Here is a 24991-nt window from a genome sequence, read left to right as displayed (position 1 = left end):
CATTCCTACACAAATGGTTCTGGCTGCCTTCTGTCTGCATACCAGAAGATAATATCAAATGTACCTAGGCCAAACAAACTTGTTTTTCTTAAAAAAAAAAAAATCCTTTTTTTTTTTTTTTTTTACAAAAGTGGCCGATGTTCACTGTGAAAAATGCGAGCAATGTAAAAGAGGTGATGAACAGATCATATCTCAGTCCCAGACTCGCTGCTTAGGAACCATGGTTTACAATTTGGTGTGTCCTCTTCTTTTTCCTTTGCCCTTCCCTTAGAGAGGGGCATGGCTGGGAGCTGGGGAGGAGGTGGGGCCAAGCAGATGGCAGGGAGCCAAGTGAGTGGCTGGTGTGCTTAGGAAATTGGCTATGCACAGCAACTGGGCAAATAAATCACTATATTGAGGATAATGGGGGTCAGGATTCTCACTCTTGGAGAAGGAAATTAAAAATAAGGAAAGGGGAAAGACTAGAGAGAAATCTGAGGTGTTGGGTTGGAATTGGAAATATTAATGTGCACTCATGGCTTTAAAAATAAACACATGCATAAGATACACACACACATAGATGTAGATTTAGGTGTATATGTGTAAGCACACAAGCATTTCGTAGGCTGAATCTGCCCAATGTTTCCTCATGTTGAGACTTAGGTCAGACCTTCTTGGCAGGGATCCCATAGAAACGGTGCTGGGCTGTTCTCCGTGCATCTCATCAGGAGTTGCATGATGTTACCTGTGCCCCCACTGCTGATGCTAACCTTGATCACCTGGTCAAAGGGGTGCCTGCCAGGTGGTTTCACCCTAAACTGACTAGTTTTTCTTTTGTCATTGAGAACTATTTCGTGAGGAGCAACTCCTTGGTGTCCACTGTTGACTCCCTGATGGTAGCCAAATTGGTGGCATTCTATAGTGAGAGAGCACTTTCCCTTCTCCAATTCGTATGAGTATGGGCCCATGAATTTCTGGAATCAGCATAGCCCAGACACAATGAGAATTTCTTCTTCCTCTTCCTTCCTCCCTCCCTGTTGGAACATCATTTCTGCAGCTTAAATAGTTCAGAAAAAGAATAATGAAAATGGGACAATTCATAGGAAAGGGTGATGGAGCAAATGTGATTAAATAGTAGAAGTGGAGGCAGGAGCTCTTTGTTATTATTCTTTCACCTTTTTCTACAACATTTATGTGAAAATGGATTTCTAAAACCTTGCATTGCAGTCAATTTGTGTCTATGAATACGTGTACACGTATGTGAATTTATGCATATGTACAGCTGTCTTTTTGAATACACATGTAGGAATAGAGCTGGAATCGTCTATTATGGACTTGCTTCCCTCCGGTCCCCGCCCCCCGCCAGGGGATGGCAGGTGCAGTCAAGTTCGGGAACCAGTGCTGTTAGTCAAGGCTCATGGTAATCACCGGTGGAGCTAGTTAAAAAGCGGCTCCTGCCTTTAACCCTGGCGGCCCAATTCTCCCTGAGCGCGGCCTCTCCTCTGCCCAGCAGGGCAGGGGCTGTGGGGGGCGGGCCCGGCCTCGCGCTCAGCCATGGACGCTGCGCCTGAGCCGTCAGGGCCCAGCCCGGCGCCGCCGCCTTCCTGGACGCCCCGGAGGCCGAGGTGCTGCAGGACGTGCTGCGGGAGCAGTCAGTTCGGGCCGCTGCACAGCTGGCTGCCATCTGCCGGCTCAGGCGTCTGCCCTAGGCGACTACTCGGCGACCCAGGACGTGCAGTTGGCGCTGGAGCGGCGGCGCGGGGCCAAGGCCAAGGAGCGCGGGCGTCCAGGGCCGTCGCTGCTCCGCCGCCTCCGACCCCTTCCCGCGGGCGGGCTGGCCCTGCCCTCTCAGCCTACACGGGCGGCCTCACTCCCCGCGGCTTCAGACCTCCTGAGGTCCCCCTCGTGCGCCTGGTTGGCGGGGGAGAGAAGGTGGCTTTGGTGCCCCTACCATAGCCGGCTGCTTTTTGTGCGCCTCTCGTGTGGCCTCCTCACCGCCTGGCCTTGGGCGGGAACCGGGTCCCGGAGGGGCACAGCGGAGGCTCCTGACAGCTGCAAAAGTGTCTCCACCGACAGGTGCTTTTAAAGAGCTCATTAGTACTGGTACGTTGAGCCTCAGTTTCCCGATCGTGTGAGCTGGTCCAGTGCTCAGGTCGCAAAGGATGCCCCCTTCCACATTTTCCTCCACAATTCGGTCTCAAAGTAAATCCTTGGTGGTGTCCACAGGGAGCCAGTTGCTCTAGGGCCTGTGTCCTCCAGGGGCAAGGTCATCAGAGTTCCAGGACTTTAGAGCTGGGAAAGAGGGTGGTGAGGTGTCACACTCCAGTAAAATGAGGTGCTGGTAGCCCAGGGCCTCTGGCCTCTTTGACAAAAAAAAGAGTCACCTCAAGCTACGTTTCAAGTGTCCTCAACTACAGATTCTTTGGCCAGTAAAACATTAGCTCAGCTAGAAAAGTTTGAAAGGTTTGTGGCACAGTGCCTGAGTAGACAAGTGTGTGTCCATTTTAGTCATCAGTACCATTTACTGATGACTTTCTAAGCCTGCGATGCTTGGTGAGGTATTTTTACCTGTCATTACATTATTCACCACAAAAAGCTGAAAGGTTGGTGTTCTCCACTTTGCAGCTAAACAACCCGAGGCTGAGTGATTTAAATACCCTACAGGCTTTATAAAGGTAGTGAATGGGGGAGGGGGTTTTCCATCCTGGTGTAGTTGACTTGGAGTTTTTAACAAAGACTTCCTAGTGCTTCTCTACTACAGTGCATTGGGTGCCCTCTCCAGTGGATGTGGGACAGTCAAGGGACGATGTAGACGTACCCCCTGGCTCAGCCACAGTGCTGAGTTTTGCTGCTCCTTTTGCCCTGAAAGTCTCTGCCAGTGGAACTACTGCTCTTCAGAATATGCCTGCTTAGATTCGCCAGCCAGATAAAAGGGCTGTAGACATGAGCTTCACAAGCCCTTTCCATGGGTTGGGGAGGGATATGTACAAATTAGCTTCTCTGTGTCACTGTACCTTTTTGTTTTCTAGATAAAAACCTCAATTGTGGTTTTGCCAAGCTGAAGGCACTTGTGACATTCCTTCCACAAAGCAGGAAGCCTAGCAAAGTTGATGTCATTAAAGGGGCAACTGAATACATACAAATTCTCAGTGATGTGTTGGAAGGAGCCAAAGATGCTGAGGTAAAGGCTTAAGAATTCAGAATGTCACTAGCTATCATCTAATGAGCCTTTTCTGTGTGCCTGGTACTTGATGTATACTTCCAGTTCGTGTCTGACAATTCTGTCAGCTAGTTCCAATCCCTGTTTTATAGAAGGAGCAACTAAAATTAAGACCACAGAGCTAAGAAATGTCAAGGCTGAGATTTGAATCCAGGTTTACATGAGCTTTGGTCACATTCCTAACCATCTATACACTTAGCTCTTGCCACTGTCCAGGGCACCTGGGTGAGAAATGCTAAGTACTTAACTGAACCTTGGCATGTAGAGAGCCTGTTTTGCAAAATGAAACCCCGGGTATCACCGCCGTTATCAGGGTGGCATAGCTCAGAAGTGTCCAAAAGGCATTGGAAGGCTGGGCTGGTTTTATGGGCTTGTTCTACAGAAGGTGTGAAAATGAATCAATAAAGGGAAGAAGAGAGACCTTAGAAGTGAGCCCCAGGGAACACCTGTTGGCTAGAGGAAGGAGGAGCCATGAGAAAGAAGGTAGGGGAGCCAAGGTGGGGTCAAAAGATCGAGGAGGAGAGAGTTTTGGCCACCATGGGAAGCTGTGAGAAGCTACAGGGGTGCTGAGGTAGCAACCAGATTCAGCATTTGTTAGTAGAGGAGTGGGCTGGAAGTCAACTTGTACAGAGAGGGTTGAGGGAATATTATTGGTAAAGATTTGGTGTCCAAGCAGAGAAAAGTCACAAAGTTCAAGTTCCAGTCAACCTGCAAGTCTGATAGAAGAGGGATGAAAAGAATGGAAGCAAGAGAAAAGCCGTCAGATCAAGTGAAGGTCATAGGTTTGTATTTAAAGACAGATGAGGAGAGAGAAAAGAGAAGAGAAATATTTTGCCAAGTTTGGTCAGAAACAGCCAGGTGTATAATGTGTTGCTGAATTGGTTCTTTCCTTCTGCTTGTCCCCCAGTACTGGTCAGGTGGTGCTGGGAGGACACATCCTGCGATGGGGATGGATTGTCTATTGGCCAAAGCGAATGGTTGGGTTGTGGTGTGGTCACAGTGTTTAGACTTGTGCAGGTGGCTGCCTTAGGTTTTCCTTGTGTTTTGTGCAACAAAAATGATTTTTTTTTCTGCTTAAAGGCAGAGCAGTTAAGATTTTCCTATGCTGTAATATTTAGTTGCCCAGTACAGAAGATCTTAAGGTTATAGAATAATAGAATTAGTCGACTGGGTAAAACTTTTCTCTCCATACCTTCAATATTGCCCTTACTGCTTAAATGAAACTTGGTCAGTTAAACCTCTGGAATATATTGATTTAAATTGCCAAACTCAGAGGAGGAGGCAAGATGGTCGCTGAGTGAACTTGCCTTAGCAGTCTGTCCCGGGAAGAGACGGCTGGGCGCGGCTGCAGGTTCTCCAAGGCGGGGCTTTTTCAGGATTTTTGCAGGGCAGAAGTGCCTGGACATCAATTGGGTGGAAAGGTAACCGAGAGGATTGGTCTAGTAGATATAATTGGGGTTCTATTGCCTGCAGGTGAGACCCGCGCACAGGCTCCTCCCTATTGGGGGTGAGGGGAACCGCGGTCCTGCCCGGCGGCTCAGCTTTTAGATGGGTCTGAGGTGCTAAGGAGTTCGCGAGTTCTGGGCGAGCTGTTGGCGGGTTGATGCGACGGGTCGCCTTTGTGGATCGATTTGGGAAGATAGACGGTGTTTTGTTGTGAAGCGGGAGAAACTTTTGATTGGAACACAAACAATAGCGCTTTCGCCTGAAGCCCCGCCCCCAAAAGCCCGGCAGCCGATCTCCAACCCAAATAGGCTGTAGGCAATAAAGAGACGTAAATGGAAAATTGTTTTAGGCTGCGGTAAGGGAGGGGGACACGTCTGGAAGCCGATTAGGGAATATTCTGCGAAGCTTGGGAATTCCGGTTTTGGAATCTGTTTTCGGTGTCACAGGCCAGGCTTAGGATCTGTACTAGTAAAGTGGCTGCGGTGTAGAGGCGCCCTCTAGTGGCAGTGGTTTGGAATCACAGGACGGGAGCTGTCCAAAAGCTGAAGTGAGATATACCAATACTAATGAGCCCAGATAAGTAAGTGAATTGCAGGGTTCAGTCATAATATAGAGTTTGCGGATCTGACTTCCCCCATAGGGCTGGCACCCAGCTGTGGGGATCCCTGAGGGCTGTGTTACACTGTGGGGCTTCCAGGCTTCCTGTTGACCAGATTGGAGGTTGCCAGGCCTGAATTCCCTAAACTCTGGTGACCCACACCACAGAGACTCACACCTCTTGAGTCCTCAGTATCTCAGACTTTCCATCCCTGAATCCATCACGCACTGAGGTCCATCTGAGGTCCTTAAATGCCCTAGCCTTCAATGTTGGCGTTTTTTTCTTTATCGTTTCATTTTGTTTTGTTTTTATTTTCATTTTGACTTATTCTTTACTTTTTTCAATTCCCTGATTGCTAACACCGAATTATCCCCTAGTCTTCTCTCACAGTGTATCCCCCAAAGTCTTTTTTTACTCAGTTATTTAAGGTTTTTTTTTGTGTGTGTGGTAGGTGCTGTGTAGTGGGTGTTTTAATTCTGGTTCGTGTATATCTGTTTTTTTTTTTTCTTTCCCCTACCTGTTCCCCACCCTGTGCCCACCCTCTTTTCCTTTCTTCCTCTCGTCCCTTCCCCCCCCCTTTTTTTCTTTTTTCTTTTTTTCTGTTGTCTCTCTCCCTCTTGTCCCTCATATTCTACTTAGTTTATTTTAACTCAGTTATACAATAGGTGCGGCAGGAAACACCTCTCATTCACTGGGTTTTCTCATCCTCCACTGCCTCATTTCTGTGTGAACTGATTTAGGCTACCTACACTATCCTCTTTCCCCTACATCTTGATATCCGCCACCATCTACTGTCTCTCCTATATTCCACCTCCCACCTCCCTTTCTTCGATCCACGAAGGGTCTAAGTCTTAATTCCTAATACCTTTGTTTTGTTTTCTGTCTGTTATCCACTCTTGAAACTATTACCTTTCTTTGCTCTTTCCCTCTCTCATGAAAACAATAGCTTTTTAGCTCATACCATATCCCTCCCATATTCAATCATCTACCTCATAATAAGTACTCTACCTACTGCTATAACTCTACACAATTTACATGAATCTAACCTCCATCCTCCCAGAACTCATATTCTTGCTTTGTTAACATATATCACCAATACTACTTTACACTTTTCCCTTGCTTACACAATTGCCTTTCCCCAACACTAATACTTACCTTTAAAGTGAACTTAACCAACAACAAGAAATTAGAATAAGAAGAAAAAAGTGACAAAGAGAAGATATAACACCTATGCAAAAATAACAGCTAATTAACCTCCAAGAGTAGACAAAGAAGCTAAGGAACTGATTAAATCCATCAAGATAAAGAGATGACCAGAAAGCAACAAAAATCTACAAACCAAACCAGTAATCAGGAAAACATGGCTGAATCCATTCAACAAACCAAAAATCATGAAGGGGAGCAAAACTTTGCACAAGCAATGAAAGATCTCAGAACATTTATCACCGACAAATTTGACAAAGTAATGAAAGAGGTTAACAACATGAAGACATCACTTGGAGGGGAAATTGCAGACATACGCAAAAACATAACAGATATGATGGGAATGAACACCACAGTTCAAGAAATCAAAAATACACTTGCAGCAAATATCAGCAGACTAGAAGAGACAGAGCAGAGAATTAGTGATGTGGAAGACAGTACATCAGAAATCAAACAGATAGTAGAAGGGGTCAATAAGAAGATAGAAAAAATCCAGGTAGGACTTAGGGACCTGAATGACAATGCAAAATGCTCAAACATATGTATTATAGGCATTCCAGAAGGTGAAGAGAAGGGAAAGGGGTCAGAAGGAGTGTTGCAGGAAATAATGGCTGAAAACTTCCCAAATCTACTGAAAGAGACAGATGTGCATATCCAAGAAGCACAGCGCACTCCACTAGTCATAAACCCCAACAGGCCCACCGCAAGACATATACTTGTCAAATTATCCAATGCTCAAGACAAAGAGAAAATCCTAAAAGCAGCAAGAGAAAAGAAAACCATCACATACAAGGGAAGCTCAATTAGATTAAGTGCTGATTTCTCATCTGAAACCATGGAGGCAAGAAGGCAGTGGTATGATATAGTCAAGGTACTAAAGGAAAAAAAATTCCAACCAAGAATACTCTATCCAGCTAAACTAGCATTCAAGCATGATGGAGAGTTCAAAATATTCGCAGACAAACAGAAACTGAAAGAGTATACCAGCAAGAAACCTTCCCTTCAAGAAACGCTAAAGGGAGTCCTGCAGGAAGAAAGGAAAAAACAGGAAAGGCAGAGTTGGAGGAGAGTATAAGAACAACAACAACAACAAAAAAGACAAAAAAAATACAAACAAAATATGACAAACACAAATCCAATCAAAATATGGCTAACACAAATAATTCCTTGAAAGTAATAACACTGAATGTCAACGGATTAAACTCACCTATCAAAAGATTCAGAGTGGGACATTGGATAAGGAAATATGACCCATCCGTATGCTGTCTATAAGAGACACATCTTAAACCCAGAGACGCATGGAGATTGAAGGTGAATGGCTGGAAAACAATCATACAAGCTAACAATAACCTAAAAAAGGCAGGAGTAGCTATATTAATATCAGACAAAATAGACTTTAAATGTGAAACAATTGTGAGAGACAAAGAAGGATACTACATTTTAGTGAAAGGGAAAATCTGTCAAGAAGATCGAACAATCATAAATATTTATGCCCCTAACAAGGGTGCCTCTAAATACGTGAGGCAAACGCTGGAAAAGCTAAGTGAAACAATAGATACATCTACAATTATAGTGGGGGATTTTAATACACCACTATCGACTCTGGAAAGAACATCTCAAAAGAGAATCACCAAAGAAACAAAACATCTGAACAGTATATTAGAGGAGCTGGATATAATAGACATATATAGATCGCTATACCCAAACACAGCAGGATATACATTTTTCTCAAGCGCACATGGATCATTCTCCAAGATAGATCATATGCTAGGCCACAAAGAAAGGCTGAATGAATTCAGAAAGATTGAAATCATACAAAACAATATCTCTGACCACAGTGGTGTCAAGCTGGAAATTTGCAAGGGACAGAAGCCCAGATTTCACACCACGATTTGGAAATTAAACAGCACACTCTTAGAAAAACAGTGGGTCAAAGAGGAAATCTCAAAAGAAATCAATGACTACCTTGAATCAAATGATAATGATAACACAACATACCAAAATTTATGGGATGCAGCAAAAGCAGTACTGAGAGAAAAATTTATAGCCATAAATTCATATATCAAAAAAGAAGAAAGAGCAAAAATTGAAGAACTAACTGCACATTTGAAGAATTAGAAAAACAACAACAAAGTAACCTAACAGGAAGAAGAAGGAAGGAAATAACAAAGATAAGAGCAGAACTAAATGAAATAGAAAATAACAAAGCACTTGAAAAGATAAACAAGACCAAGAGCTGGTTTTTTGAGAAGATCAACAAAATTGACAAACCTTTAGCGAGACTAACAAAGAAAAAAAGAGAGAAGATGCAAATACACAAAATAAGAAATGAGAAAGGCAATATCACCACTGACCCCACAGAAATAAAGACTATCATAAGAGGATACTTTGAAAAACTATATTCCAACAAAAATGACAATCTAGAGGAAATGGACAAATTCCTAGAAACACATAAGCAGCCCATATTGACAAAAGAAAAAATTGATGATCTTAACAAACCAATCACAAGCAGAGAGATAGAATCAATTATTAAAAATCTCCCAACTAAGAAGAGCCCAGGGCCAGGTGGCTTCACAGGTGAATTCTAAAAAACATTCCGGAAAGAACTGACACCAATCCTGCTGAAACTATTCCAAAAAATCTAAACAGAAAGAACATTACCCAACTCCTTCTATGATGCCAACATTACCCTAGTACCAAAGCCAAACAAAGACATCACAAGAAAAGAAAATTACAGACCAATTTCTCTAATGAACCTAGACGCAAAAATACTTAACAAAATACTTGCTAATCGTATTCAACAACACATTAAACGAATTATACACCACGACCAAGTGGGATTTATCCCAGGTATGCAAGGATGTTTCAACATAAGAAAATCAATCAACGTAATACACCATATAAACAGATTGAAGGAAAAAAATCACATGATTATATCTATTGATGCAGAAAAAGCATTTGACAAAATACAGCACCCTTTCTTGATAAAAACACTCCAAAAGATTGGAATACAAGGAAATTTTTTGAACATGATAAAAAGTATATATGAAAAACCTAAAGCCAATATTGTTTACAATGGAGAAATCCTAGACACCTTCCCTCTAAACTCAGGAACAAGACAAGGATGCCCACTGTCTCCACTCCTATTTAACATTGTCTTGGAAGTACTTGCTCGAGCACTGAGGCAAGAACCAGAAATAAAAGGCATTCAAATTGGAAAGGAAGAAGTAAAAATTCCATTATTTACAGATGACATGATCCTATACATAGAAAACCCTGAGAGATCTACAACAAAGATTCTAGAACTCATAAATGAGTTTAGTAAAGTCACAGGTTATAAGATCAATGCGCAAAAATCAGTAGCATTTCTGTACACCAATAATGAGCAAGATCAGGAGGAAATCAAGAAACAAATACCATTCAAAATAGTAAATAAAAAAATCAAATACTTAGGAATAAATTTAACTAAAGAGGTAAAGAACTTATACACTGAGAACTATACAAGATTGTTCAAGGAAATCAAAGAAGACCTAAATAAATGGAAGACTATTCCTTGTTCATGGATAGGAAGACTGAACATTATTAAGATGTCTATCCTACCAAAACTGATCTACACATTCAATGCAATCCCAATAAAAATCAACACAGCCTTCTTTAAGGAACTAGAAAAACTATGAAATATATTTGGAAAAGAAAGAGACCCTGAATAGCCAAAGACATACTGAAAAAGAAAAACGAAATTGGAGGAATCACACTACCTGACTTCAAAACATACTACAAAGCTACGGTGGTGAAAACAGCATGGTATTGGCATAAGGAGAGACACATAGACCAATGGAATCGAATTGAAAGCTCTGATATAGAACCTCACATATACAGCCACATAATATTCAATAAAGCCACCAAACCCTCTCAACTGGGAGAGAGTGGCCTATTCAACAAATGGTGTCTGGAGAATTGGATAGCCATATGTAGAAGAATGAAAGAGGATTACCATCTCACACCTTATACAAAGATCAACTCAAGATGGATCAAAGACCTAAATATAAGAGCCAAGACCATAAAAACCTTAGAAAGCAGTGTAGGGAAACATCTACAGGACCTTGTAATAGGAAATGGATTTATGAATATCTCACCAAAAGCACGAGCAGCAAAAGAACTAATAGATAAATGGGACTTCCTCAAAATTAAAGCCTTCTGCACCTCAAAGGAGTTTGTCAAGAAAGTAAAAAGGGAGCCCACACAGTGGGAGAAAATATTTGGCAACCATATATCTGATAAGAAACTTATAACTTGCATATATAAAGAACTCCTATATCTTGACAATAAAAAGATAAACAACCCATTTAAAAAATGGGAAAAAGACTTAAACAGACACTTCTCCAAAGAAGAAATACAAATGGCAAAAAAGCACATGAAAAAATGTTCCAAATCTCTAGCTATCAGGGAAATGCAAATCAAAACCACAATGAGATACCATCTTACACCCATAAGATTGGCAGCTATGAAAAAAAGAGAAGAATACAAGTGCTGGAGAGGATGTGAAGAAAGGGGAACACTCATCCACTGCTGGTGGGAATGCAGAAGCATCCAACCATTCTGGAGGACAGTATGGCGGTTTCTCAAAAAACTAGCCATAGATTTGCCATATGACCCAGCAATACCACTGCTGGGTATATACCCAGCAGAACTGAAAACAAGGACACAAACCAATATATGTACACCTATGTTCATAGCAGCATTGTTCACTATTGCCAAAAGTTGGAATCAAACCAAATGCCCATCAACCGATGAGTGGATCAATAAAATGTGGTATATACACACAATGGAATACTACTCGGCTGTAAGAACAAACACACTACAAACACATGTGATAACATAGATGAATCTTGAGAACCTTATGTTGAGTGAAGCAACCCAGACATTAAAGGACAAATACTACATGACCTCAATGATATGAAATAACCAAGCTGCCCTAGACAGCAAGAGACTGATCGATAGGCTTACAGGAAATTGGAGGGTGGAGGAAGGATGTGAGCTGATGTCTGCAGGGGTGGAATTTAAGATGAGATGGTGTAAGTATGAACACAAAGAAGAGATAAAAGGGGGGCAAGGGGTTGCCTTTGGTTGGGGCTTTGTGGGTTTGAGGGTGGCTGGGGAGGGGTGGATGGGTAACATTGCCCAAAAGTGGGGGGAGGGAGGGGTAGCATATGAACACAGGAGAGGGTCAGGTGTTGGTGGAGAGTAAAATGCTGAGAAAATCATATCAAAATATAATAAAGAGGGTTACCTGTTTAGAATGCTCGGAGGGGAGGGTCTGTTGCAGGACGGGCTCCTGGGGAATGTCTAAATGCTCATTCTGCCAGAGTGGGTGACACCATGGGGTAGAAACCCAAGTAGTGAGAGTGGGGGTGGACCCACATCCTGGGGAGGACTAATGCCATCAAATAGAGGGAACTGTATCCCTCGAGAGAAAGGGTGGCTCCCAGGGCATTGGGGCAGTTGAGCAAGTTAGGCCCTGAACACTATTCCATCTATCTCTGGAAGTGGCTCCTCGGGAAACGGAGGTTGGCTGTCACTGTGGGCACCAAGGTGGAAGGGAAAATGGACGTTAAATGTGTGGAACCAAGGTAAATGGGGGGTAAAAGAGGAGTTTCGTGAGAGTACACAAGGATGGATATAAAACATGTAATATTACACCATAACATATAGGAGATGACAGACTGATAATGTAAACCATAATGTAAAACATAGGATAACTAAGAATGTAAAAAACTGTGTATCTTAAAGTATGCACCACAATGTAAGCACAGATGTCACCTTGTTAGAAAGCTATTGTCTCAGACTGTGTACATCACGTTAAGTAAATATGATGTGAATAGGGTGTAAGAGTATCAATGTGGAAGGGAAAAGGTTTTGTGGTGGATGTATGGGAGTGCTGTATATTATATATATGCATTGCTGTGGTCTAGGACTCCTGTGAAGAGAAGCTCAATAATTAGGGAAAAAAAAAAAAAAAAGAAAAGAAAAAGATAGGATGTAGAATTTTTTCCAAGTCAACACGTATTCTTTATCTAACCTTTAAACCCATCGCTATATGACATTTCCTAGTAAGGGACCCTGACATTATATTGGGCTTCAAATTTCAGGGAGTTCTGGATCACAGAGTGGTTCAACAATGGCAATGGAGGGATACTGGTATGGGATACCATTGACAGGTGATATATGGCTGACAGGGAGTTATACAGAACATATGTCCAGGGTGCATGGTAATGTTTGGATATACTCATAGTGGCAACAATTAAAAACCACAGCAGGGGGGGTACTGGGTTCCTGGCCAGTGGTGCTCTGTCGTGGTCCCTAGGGGAGCAGCGACAGTCTCCCAGGTGCAGCGGCGGGGACCGGGATGGAGTGAGGGTTCAACAGTGAGCCCCTGATGCTAATGACTATGCTTGTGAGCTGATAAGCCTAAAATAAGAACAAGGCCTAGAGCAGCATTGTGCCTGGGAATTTCCTCCTGTCAGCCTTCATGTTACTCAAATGTGGCCAGTCTCAAAGCCAAACTCAGCATGTAAATGCAATGCCTTCCCCCTAGCATGGGACATGACACCCGGGGATGAGCCTCCCTGGCACCGAGGGACCACTATCAACTACCAACTGATGATGCAACTGGAAAATGTCCTTATACGGAAGGTTCAATGCAGATCAGCAGAATATCCCTGTCTACATAAAATAACATGACTTTAAAATGCTGTTTGACCTAATGTAAGGGGGAAATGGAAAGGAGAAATGAGTTTATATGGCTATGAGTCTCTAAAAAAGAGCCTGGTGGCTGTCAGAGGGATTGCCCTTATGCACAACTGAGCAGAGTCTGAGAGACAGATAAAGCAGATACAACCCCCAGGTATTGGTTCCTTTGAGGGCTAAAGAGACCCATGGGAGTTATGGTCATGGCCGATGGGGTTAACTACCAGGTCAGATGGCCCCTCATTGGAAATGGTGTTTATGTGTGATGAATCTGGACTCAGATGGGATCTCCCTTCATAAGACTTTCATGCTAATGTGCTGGAGGTGCAGTTAGTGTTGGGGTTTAAGATATATTTAGGGGATTTGAATCTCTGGACTGACAATGTGATAGCCAGGTCCTGAGCCTCAACAGACTCCAGCACCTACAATCTGATTCGTTGGACTCACCACACTCAGCTAAGATGGAGTTGAAGAAGGACAACCACCACACCATGGAGCCTAGAGTGATTACAACTGAATGTGGGAGGATCGCATCCAGCATCCATGTGGAATCTGAGCCTCCTCTTGACATAGAGGTGCAATGGACACAACCAATCCAATGTCCACATAGAAAAGGTGGCATTGGATTGGGAAAAGTGGACATGGTGGCTGATGGGTATGGGGAAAGGCAGGAAGAGATGAGAGGTGGAGGCGTCTTTGGGACATGGAGCTGCCCTGGATGGTGCTTCAGGGCAATCACTGGACATTGTAAATCCTCACAGGGCCCACTAAATGGAATGGGGGAGAGTATGGGCCATGATGTGGACCATTGACCATGAGGTGCAGAGGTGCCCAAAGATGTACTTACCAAATGCCATGATGATGGGAATGAGTGTTGCTGGGGGGGGGGGGGGGAGAGGTGGGGTGGGGGTGGTGGGGTTGAATGGAACCTCATATATATATACTTTTTTTTAATGTAATATTATTACAAAGTCAATAAAAAAAAATTGCCGAACTCTGCCATATTATACTGTTTGATACCAAATATGGTTTCTAGAAACAAGACCCAGATGATCTGAACTGTAGCAAAAATACTTCTGCACCCCATATATCCGTGGTTAGAGAATCATCCAGAAGTATCACCCTGCCTGCCAGCTGTACGGTGGGCTTGAAAAACGAGGACAGGCTCTGGGCAGAGGGTGGCAGTGGCGACTCAGCATACATTTGTTACCAGAGCATGCTGTCTACACCTGGAGTTATCTCCCCCATCAGGAGACTGGTAAATTGTTCCTTCTTAAAGTCATCTAGGTGTCAACGTCTATAACTTGAAGTATGGCTATTTCCATGCTAAAACATTACAACAATTTTGTGAAAACTTACCATGCTATTCACACTTCATATTGGTGTGATCCATTTAAAATAGATGAAATCACACTTACATAATTGTTCTACTTGCTGTAGTCCATGATTTAACTTGGGGTTCACTGTGTTCCTTGGATTTAAAACAATTCTTATTCTAGTAACATGCATACAACCTAAAATGTCTCCTTTTAAAAAATTTTTATTTTTTAATTTTTAAATTTCCTTTTAATTACATTCAAGTAGGTAGTTAGGTCCACAACGTTGTTCTCTAATCACTACAGTCACCACCATTCATTACCAAAACTTTTCATGATCCCAACAAGAAAATGAGTACATCTTGAGCATTAACTCCTAGTATTACCTACCCCCACCCAATCCCCTGGTAAATGATATTCTAGATTGACTGAGTTTTATTCTAATTATTTCATATCCATGAGATCATACAATATTCTTTTGTGTCTGGCTTAGTCACTCAAAATGATGTCTTCAGGGGCCATCCGTGTGTGGCATGATTCAGAATTTCCTTTTTATGGCTGAATAATCCATTGTTTATATACCACTCTTTTCTTCAATTGTGGATGGATACATGGGTTGCTTCTATCTTTGGGCAAGTGTAAATAATGCCACTATGAACACAGGTATGAGTCCCTGCTTTCATTTCTTTTGGTTATGGAACTAGAAGTGAGCTTGCTGGGTCATATGGTAGCTCTGTAATTTGAGGAACTGCCAGTGCCTTCCACAGTGGCTGCACCATTTTACATTCCCACCAGCAATGAATTAATTTGTTCCTGTTTCCACTCATAAATACTTTTAGTTTTCCTTTTTTCTAATAGTAGCTATTCTAATAGGTATGAAATGGTGTATCATTATGCTTTTGATTTGCGTTTTCCTAATGGCTGATGTTAAATATCATGTGCTTTTTTTTTTAAGTTTTTCTTTGTTTTTTTTTAAGATTTATTTATTTCTCTCCCTCTCCTCACCCCTACCCTGGTTGTCTGTTCTCTGTGTCTGTTCTCTGTGTCTGTTTGCTGTGTCTTCTTTGTCTGCTTTTGTTGTTGTCAGCGACACGGGGACATCTGTTTCTTTTTGTTGTGTCATCTTGTTGTGTCAGCTCTCCGTGTGTGCGGCACCATTCCTGGGCAGGCTGCACTTTCTTTCGCACTGGGCGGCTCTCCTTATGGGGTGTGCTCCTTGCACGTGGGTCTCCCCTACTCGGGGGACACCTCTGCATGGCAAGGCACTCCTTGTGAGCATCAGCACTGTGCATGGGCCAGCTGCACACGGGTCAAGGAGGCCCAGGGTTTGAACCGCAGACCTCCCATGTGGTAGGCGGATGTCCTAAGCACTGGGCCAATTCCGCCGCCCCTCATGTGCTTTTCGATCACTTGTATATTTTCTTGGAGAAATGTCCATTCAAGTATTTGCCAATTTTAAAAACTGTCTTTTCTGATTTGTAGGATTTCTTTATATATTCTAGATATTAAATACTTGTTGAATATGTGGATTCTAAATATTTTATCCGCTTGATTAGTTTATATTTTTACTTTTATGATAAAGTCCTTTGTACAAAAACTGATTTTGATGAAGTCCCATTTATCTTTTATTACTTGTGCTTTGGGTGTAAAGTCTAACAAACTTTCGTCTAACACAAAGTCCTGAAGATGCTTCCTTATGTTTCCTTCTAGGGGTTCTGTAGTTCTGGCTCTTATATTAGGTCTGTGGTCCATTTTGAGTTTTTTTGTATATGATATGAGGTATAGGGGTGAACTTTCATTCTCTTGCACATGGACATCCTGGTTTCCCAGAATCATTTGTTGAAGAGGCTCTTCTTTCCTCATTGACAGGACTTGGCAACCTTGTCAAATTAGTTGATCATAGATGTGAGGGTTAATTTCTGAACTGGGTTACATTCCATAGTCTTTGTTCTGGTAAATACCATGCTGCTTTGATGAGTGTAGCTTTGTAATAAGTTTTAAAATTGGGAACTGTGAGTCCTCCAACTTGGTGGTTCTTCTTCAAGATGTTTTGGCTATTCAGGGGCCTTTACCCTTGTATATAAATTTGGCAATTGGCTTTTCCATATCTACAAAGAAGTCTGTTGAAATTGCCTGGGGTTGCCTTGAATCTGTAAATTTCTTTGTGTAAAATTGACATATTAATGACATTTAGTCTTCTAATGCATGAACACAGAATGCCCTTTCATTGGCCATCTTGGATTTTTTAGCAATGTCTTATAGTTTTCTGTAGAAGTCCTTTACATCCTTGGTTAGATGTTTTTTTCCTTTCCCATAGACATTTGATTTTTGTGGCTGCTATTGAATGATTGTTCATTACTAGTGCATATAATCACTACTGCCTTTTGCATATTGATCTTGCACCCTACTACTTTGCTGAATTCATTTATTAGTTCCAGTAGCTCTATGATTCTTCCCTCCCCTGTTCCCCCATTTTTTTTTTATATAGATAATGCAATCTACAAATCAGGAAAGTTAATGTTTCCTTCTCAACTTAGATGGCTTTTTCTTTCTAAGGCCTAATTGCTTGATCTAAAATTTCCAGTACAATGTTGAATTAACAGGGGGGGAAAGTGGACATCCTTGTCTTGTTCCTGATCTTAGAGAGGAGAAAGCTTTCAGTCTTTCACCATTAATTATATTAGCTGTGTGTTTTTCATAGATGCCTCCTTTCATGTCGAAGTTTCCTTCTGTTCCTAATTTTGAGTGTGCTTATGAAGGAGGAGTGCTGGATTATACCAAATGCCTTTTCTGCATCAATTAAGATGATGACTTAGCTTTTCCCCCTTCATTCTGTTAATGTGGTATATTCAATTAATTTTCTTACATTGACCCACCCTTGTATCCCTGATAGGAATCCCACTTGGTCATTGTGTATGATTGTTTTAACATGCTGTTGGATTCAGCTTGCTAGTTTTTTGAGGATAATAAGGGATATTGGTCTATAGTTTTCTCTTACAGTATCTTTATCTGGCTTTGGTATGAGGATGATACTGGCTTCCAATGTGTTAGGGAGTGTTCCTTCCTCTTCAGGTTTTTTGGGGGAGTGGGGATGAGTTTGAGCAGGATTGCTGTTCATTGTTCTGGAACACTGGTAAAATTCCCCTGAAGCCACCTCCTCCTAGGCTCTTCTTTGTGAGATGCTTACTGATCTGATTTCTTTACTAGTTATTGGTTCACTGCTATCTATTTCTTCCTGAGTCAGTGTTGGTAGTTTGTGTTTCTAGGACTTTGTTCATTTCATCTAGGTTTTCCTATTCATTTCTGTGGGCTAGTGGTATTTTTTCATTTCAGATTTTCTTCCCCTCTTTCCCTCTTTCCACCCCTTTCTGCCCCCTTACCCTCCCCCTTATAGATAAATGGTTTTGTTGTTGTTGTTGTTTTTTTTCAGATAACCAACTTCTGGATGATTTCTATTTAATTCTCATATACTCCACTCTAATGTCTATTTCCTTCCTTCTTGTTTTGCGATTGGTTGTTATTCTAGATCTCGAGTTTTGAGGTAAGGTCTCTTTTTTAAGACCTTTCTTCATATTTAAGCATTTAGAGCTAAAGATTTCCCTCAGCCCTACCTTTGCATCCCTTAAGTTTTTGTATGTTGTGTGTTCTCTTCCATTCACATCAAAATACTTCCTAACTTGCCTTGTGACTTCTTCTTTAACCCATTGGTTGTTTAATTTCCACATTTGTGAATTTTCCATTTCTCCCTCAGATATTTCTAGTTTCATTCCATTTTGTTTAGAGAATATACCTTGTATGACTTCAATATTTTTGAATGAGACTTCTTTTATGACCTAAGATATGGCCTGCCCTGGAGAATAATCCATTTGTATTTGAGAAGAATGTATATTCTGATGTTGGATGAAGTGTTCTGTATATGTGTGTTCGGTCTAGTTGGTTGAGAGTATAGTTCAATTCTTCTCTTTCCTTATTGGTCTTCCGTCTAGATGTTCTAGACATTATTGAAAGTGGTATATTGAAATTTCCTAATGTAGAACTGTTTATTTTGTTTATTTCTCCCTTCAAATCTGTCAATATTTGCTGAATATATTTTAGGACTCTGCTGCTAAGTGTATGTGTATATTTATAACTGTCTAGTTGCATTGATCCCTTTACCAGTATCAATGACCGTATTTGTCCCTCGTAGCTGCTTTTGACTTAGGTCTACTTTTTGTTATTAGTATAGCTATACCTGCTCTGTTTTTTTGTTGTTGTTGTTTTTTTTTTAGGTATCAGAGCTTGAACCTAGGACCTTGTATGTGGGAAGCCGATGTTCAACCACTGAGCTTCATTGGCTGTCCTGAGTTGACTTTCTGTTTTGCTTGTGTTGTTGTTTGTTTTAAGAGGTACTGGGGACTGAACCTGGGGCCTCCCATGTGGGAAGCAGGCGGTCAACCACTTGAACCACATACATTTCCCTTCCTCCCCCTTTTTTTATATTACTACTTGCATGGCATATTTTTTTCCTCTGTCACTTTACTTTCAACCTACTTATGACTTTTGAATTTAAGATGAGTCTTTTGTAGACAGCATATAATTAGGTAATACTTTATCCACTTTTGCCAATCTCTGCCTTTTGACTGGGGAGTTTAATCTATTACATTTAAAGTAACTGCTGATAATGCAGTACTTTCTTTTGCCATTTTCCTATTTTGAGTTTGCAAGTTTTCTCTCTATATATTTGACCCTCAATTCTTTTAATTCCTACTCTCATATTTGGCTTTTGGTACTACGCCATTTTGAAAAACATTTCTTTGAAGATATTTTTCATGTGTTTACTTGGTGATTACCTGTGGAGCTGAAACTTAACATCTTAACCCTAACAGTCATTTAATTTGGTACCTACTTAAATAGCATCCACATATACCATTCCTGTATCTATCTTCTAGATCTCTGTCCTTTTTTTTCTTTTTAACGATGTATTTATTTATTTATTTCTGTCCCCTTCCCCCTCACCCCCCCACCCTGGCTGTCTGTTCTCTGTGTCTATTTGCTGCATCATCTTCTTTGTCCACTTCTGTTGTCAGTGGCATGGGAATCTGTGTTTTTGTTGACTCATCTTGTTGTATCAGCTCTCCATGTGGGCGGCGCCATTCTGAGGCAGGCTGCATTTTCTTTCCTAATGGGCATCTCTTCTTATGGGGCACACGAATTGCATGTCAGGCTCCCCTATGTGGGTGACAACACTGCGTGGCACAGCACTCCCTGTGCACGTTAGCACTGCTCATGAGGTAGCTCCACATGGGTCAAGTAGGCCCGGGGTTTGAACCGTGGTCCTCGCATGTGGTAGGCGGATGCCCTAACTACTGGATCAAATCTGATTCCCACTCTGTCCTTATTAATTTGCATTTTAGCTGCCGCGGTAAGAATTAGAATTGCGTACCATAAAATACGACAGTACTGGAGTAACTACCCCTATGGTTACCTCTACCAGGAGTCTCTGTTTCTCTGTGTGTTTGAACCACTGAATACTGTCCTTCCCTTTTACTCTAAATAGCTCCCTTTAGCATCGCCTGTAGGGCAGGTCTAGTGGGGGTGAATTCCCTCAGCTTTTGTTTATCTGGAAATGTCTTATTTTCTCCCTCATTGTTAAAAGGAAGTCTCACTGGATATAAAATTCTTGGTTGGCATTTGTCGTTTTGCAGCACGCAAAGTATTTCAACATACTGCCTCCTTGCCTCCACCATTTCTGGTGAGCTGCGCACTTAATCTAATTGGGACTCCATTGCACATAACATTGCTTTCCTCAGGCAACTTCAGAACATTCTCCTTGTCCTTTGCTTTCCCCAGTTTGATCAGGATGTGACAGGGTGTATTTCTTCAACTTTATCCTGTTTGGTGTTCTCTGGGCTTCTTGGATGTTCATATTAACATCTCATGCTGAGTTTAGGAAATTGTTGTTGCTTTGAACATTCCTTGTCCCCTCTTCTTCTCGGAGCCCCAGAATGCAAATATTAGTATGCCTGGTGGTATCCCAGAGGTCTCTTGGACTATTTTTGCTTTTTTGAATTCTTCTCCACCTGACTCATTTGTCTTGTGTTTAGGTTCAGTGATTCATTCTTCAACCAGCTCTGATCTGCTATTGAAAGCCTCCTGGGAATTTTTCATATTCATTATTGTGGTCTTCAGCAGTTCTGTTTGGTTCCTTTATAAAACTTCTAGCTCTTTGAGACTCCCACATTCGTTTTTTTTTTTAATCCCCAAAAGTGTTTCATTCCTCCCCTCCCCCCCCCCAACTTCATCTCCTTGAGTAATTTGAAGATCACTTTAAGTCTGTCTAGTACATCCACAGTCAGGTCATCTTCACTGTCCTCTGGATTTGTGTCTCTTTACTTTGAATGGACCATTGTTTCCAGTTTCTTTGATTTCTCATAGCATACTATACATAATCATATATCAATGTTAGCTCAGACTTATTCCTTGACCTGTTTCTTGAGTTTGTATCCAGCTCGTGATATGACAGGTTTTCTTGTGTGTCAGGAGCTAAGAAAACCAAATAAACCTTAGCAGAAACCCCTTCAGAAGTTTGCAAACTGGATATGCATTGGCTGGACTCTCTGCAGGGGTGAGCCTTCTTATCAGGGAAGTCAGCCCGTGGTGAATGCAAAGTGCAGGGGCCTCCCTGTCTCTTCTGGCCTGTGTCTTGTGCTGGGCTTGTGCTTGCTAGTGGTGTTAGGGGTTCCCTGTTTATGGAGTGTGAAAGCCCCCTGTCCTCTACTTCTCAGGCCACAGACCTTCTCCCTCTCCCTGGTGATCCCCTGCAGGGGGTAAAGCAGGCCAGCCTTGGCAGCCTTTGCCTAGGCCACTGGCCTCCATGGTTTCTCTCACTGCCTTTGTAGTCTCCAGTTGCTTTTCCCTGGGGGGCACATTCTGGGAAGAGGTTGGGGAACACCAGAGAGGAATTTCCTAATTTGGTCTTTCCCAGCTGGAGCAAGGCCAGGGCCCCTCAAAGGGAGCACTGGCTGGCTCCAATCTGCCCTGAGGGGACAGCCAGGTTGGGTGCCTAGAGCTGCTTCTATGGCTCCCCAAAGCTGTGCTTTCTTGACTTGGCATTTGCCTACCAAATGCGTCCCCTCCACTGTCCTCCCGCAGCTCTGAAGAAGTATGTCGTCTTTTAAGTCTCTTCTACTGCTTCTGTCCAATGTGGGTTAGAACATTGGCAGCTCTCAGCGCTGGATGCCCAGCAGTTTGAAGTAGCTAATCCAAAGGAGCATTTCTTTTTTGTTTTTAAAGATTTATTTATTTATTTCTCTCCCCTTCCCCTTCCCCGACCCCAGTTGTCTGTTCTCCTTATCTGTTTGCTGCATCTTCTTTGTCTGCTTCTGTTGTCAGCAGCAAGGAAATCTGTGTTTCTTTTTCTTGCATCATCTTTTGTGTTCTCCGTGTGTGTGGCAGCATTCCTGGGCAGGCTGCACTTTCTTTCGCACTGGGCGGCTCTCCTTACATGGCGCACTCCTTGCACATGAGGCTCCCCTATGCAGGGGAGACACGGTGTGGCAGGGCACTCCTTAGGCGCATCAGCACTGTGCATGGGCCAGCTCCACACGGGTCAAGGAGGCCTGGGTTTGAACCGCGGACCTCCCATGTGGTAGATGGACGCCCTAAACACTGGGCCAAGTCCCCGCCCTCCAAAGGAGCATTTGGTCCATTCTCTTCCTCCCATCCCCTGGATCTTGGAACTAGTTTTTGTTCTCTTCTGGCACCAACAAATTATGCCAAGGGCTGGACCCCGCTGTTGCCTGCCACGAGATTGGGGGTTGGGTAATTGTAACAGCTGTGCTGTAAGTGTGATTCTCTGGCATTTATTTCCATGTACCAGAATTTTCTCCCCATTGTTCCCTAGATGCTGTATGGTATTCTACTGGACTCCAGAGTTTTGAAATAGTTGATTGAGACAGTTACTGTCTAATAGTTCCCGGAGCTTCCTGCTTTGCCATCTTCCCACAATTCTCTGGCTGCCCTTTATATGACTAAAGGTTCCTGGCTCTGGTTAGAGTCCTGTCCAGCTTATCCAAAGGGGATGGCTATGTAAGGTTTTCAGGATCCTGGTCACATACCCTAACTGGAGACCCAGTGCCAGCTGATATGACACATTGGACTGAATGCTGGTGTGCAGAAGGGCCTAAGATTTGGGAAGCAGTTTGCAGAGTAGTTTCCTCTTCCTGCCGTTGGAGAGGAACTGGGAAGTAGAATCCTGGTGCTGGCAAGGATGGGCATTTATTTTGGGAGGCTGGGGGTAAAAACAGGTAGTACAAAATCAACATCCCTGGAACGCAAAGTCCTTAAAGTATATAAGAATTTACTGATGGCAGGGATGGAGATTGACTTGTGTGGCCAGAACAGGTTCACTTGGCAATTGAATTGGCAAGGATGTGTGCTGACAGAGGGACTAGAGCTGTGTGTAGCCACAGCATGTGGTTTTGGTAGAGATGGGGATTAAAAAAAAGTCCAGGAGAGGCTCATGTAGAACTGGTGGAGTTTCAGGATGGAGGCTTTTACTGTGTAGGGGTTGGGTATTGCTGGGTGGTAAAGGTGTTTGCTGCCTCACTTTGTTTTTCTTTGTCGTGCACGGCTATGACATGGGTATTTCTCATCATTCAAGAGTGTGAATCTTTTGTTCAGAATTGTCTGTGATATTGTTGAGGCTGTGACTCTGGAAAAGGGACACATGGGAAGTGGATGTGGCCCAGGTGACTGAGCTCCCGCCTACCACATGAGAGGTCTGTAGTTCACTGTGGAATATCAGGAATTGGTGTGATGGATAGGCGGGGCAAGCTGACATAACAAGATGATGCAACAAGAGATATAAGAAGAAAAAACATAACAAAAGACACAACAAAATCTTGGAGCAGAGGTTCCCTTTGCCTCCTAAAGAAAATGAGCAAGATAACAAGATGATGTGACTGGCGGGCACAGCAAGCTGATGCAACGAGATGATGCAACAAGATACACAAGAAGAAAAAACATTAAGAGAGACAAAGCAGGGAATGGAGGTGGCTCAAGTGAGTAGGCACTGCCTTCCCATACCAGAGGTCCCAGGTCCAGTTCCTCTGTGCCTCCTAAAGGCACAGCACACAGCAAATGCAAACAGTGTGGGGGTGGGGAGAAATAAATCTAAAAAAAAAATAAATAAATAAAACCTATCAGTTTTGGAGTGAGATGCCATGAGAGCTGGGGGACACATATGGATGAAGACCATGTGTGGGGCCTGGATAAGGCAGAGTCAAAGATTCAAGTGTTGCCATGTCACAGGAGATTCCTTGGAAAGCTGCTGAGAGAAGGCTGCTCTGTGGGTGCTGGAGTCCCACTAACCCCCTCCTCAGGTTGTGATCATCGGTGCATAAAACTGATCACTTGGGAAACTTCCTTTAACATTTTAAGCTCTGAAATGAGATGGCCTAGATAGTTGGGATAAACTTATTAGCACCCTGGAAACACCCCGAAGCCTTCTTGTCTCTCCTTTTCCCCAGGTAGGAGCTACTTGTGACAGGAAAATTTCCCCCTGAAGCTGCCCTAGGCTTCTGCTTGGGGAGGGGCTCATCTGCTCCAGCGTTCCCTCAGGGCAGGGCTTCCTAACAAGGGGCCTGACTACTTGAAACTCAGACATTCCTGTGGGGATATGTCAGTGTGGGTGTGATATATTTATTAAATAGTACACAGTATAGTGTGGACTTAGTAAGTGGTCTCTGGTTTTCACCTGACTAGCAAAGGGGTCCATGGAATATGAAAAGGTAAGAATCTCTGACCATGGGAGGCTCACACGGCATATTCTGAGGAGTTTGGCTAGAAGAGTATTCCAAACTGAACTTTGCTTTGAAGGAGATGTTCTCTGGCTTGTCAGAGTCCCCACCCACCCCTTATTGTATCTCACTAGCCCATTCGACTTGTTCAGATGTCTAACTTGGTAGCCCTGGACTAAGGACGTTAGCGCTCAGAGGGAAGGCTGTTCCAGTGGTTCACTGGGCTCTGAGACTTGACTGTTTCTCAATCCTTGGGGGTGGTTTAAGGGCTGGTGCTGGGGTGGTATGTGCTCTGGAAGTTGTCTGGCAGTTTGAAAAGGTGAGGGATCCAGAGCAGGTAGATGGGATGGAAGTAACCTTGGAGTGATGCCCCTTCCAGTGGTGGATCTCCAGGCTGGGGCCACTGAACAAGCGATGAAACCAGACACCCAAGGAAGACTCTTAAGGCTGAATCTGACTGAGATAAGAAAATGTCAGAGGGAACACAGGCTTCTATCTCTTGAACATGAGAGGGAGATTCCCTTTGTGGGAACTCATTTTTCTATGGGGTAGAATTGAAATAATCGTGGAAGTAGGTTTATGGTATGAAGTTTAGCATGTTGGACAAAAAATCTCACTGGTGTGTGCTGCCCAAGCTTGTCAGTGAGCTGAGCATAATTCAAAAGAGCCAAAAATTCTATTTCTGACGTCCTGGGCCTGGTGC

At 42.9% G+C, this 24991-nt stretch overlaps 1 pseudogene; it reads left to right on the top strand.

Moving 5' to 3' along the window:
* Positions 1 to 279: 279 nt before the first annotated feature.
* LOC139436714 (factor in the germline alpha-like) lies at positions 280 to 24054 on the top strand (annotated as a pseudogene).
* The last annotated feature ends 937 nt before the right edge of the window (positions 24055 to 24991 follow it).

The sequence above is a fragment of the Dasypus novemcinctus genome, chromosome 17 (assembly GCF_030445035.2).
Source record: "Dasypus novemcinctus isolate mDasNov1 chromosome 17, mDasNov1.1.hap2, whole genome shotgun sequence".
Lineage (NCBI taxonomy): Eukaryota > Metazoa > Chordata > Mammalia > Cingulata > Dasypodidae > Dasypus > Dasypus novemcinctus.
Note: the sequence above shows the minus strand (reverse complement) of the source record. Positions and strands in the feature narration are given on the sequence as shown.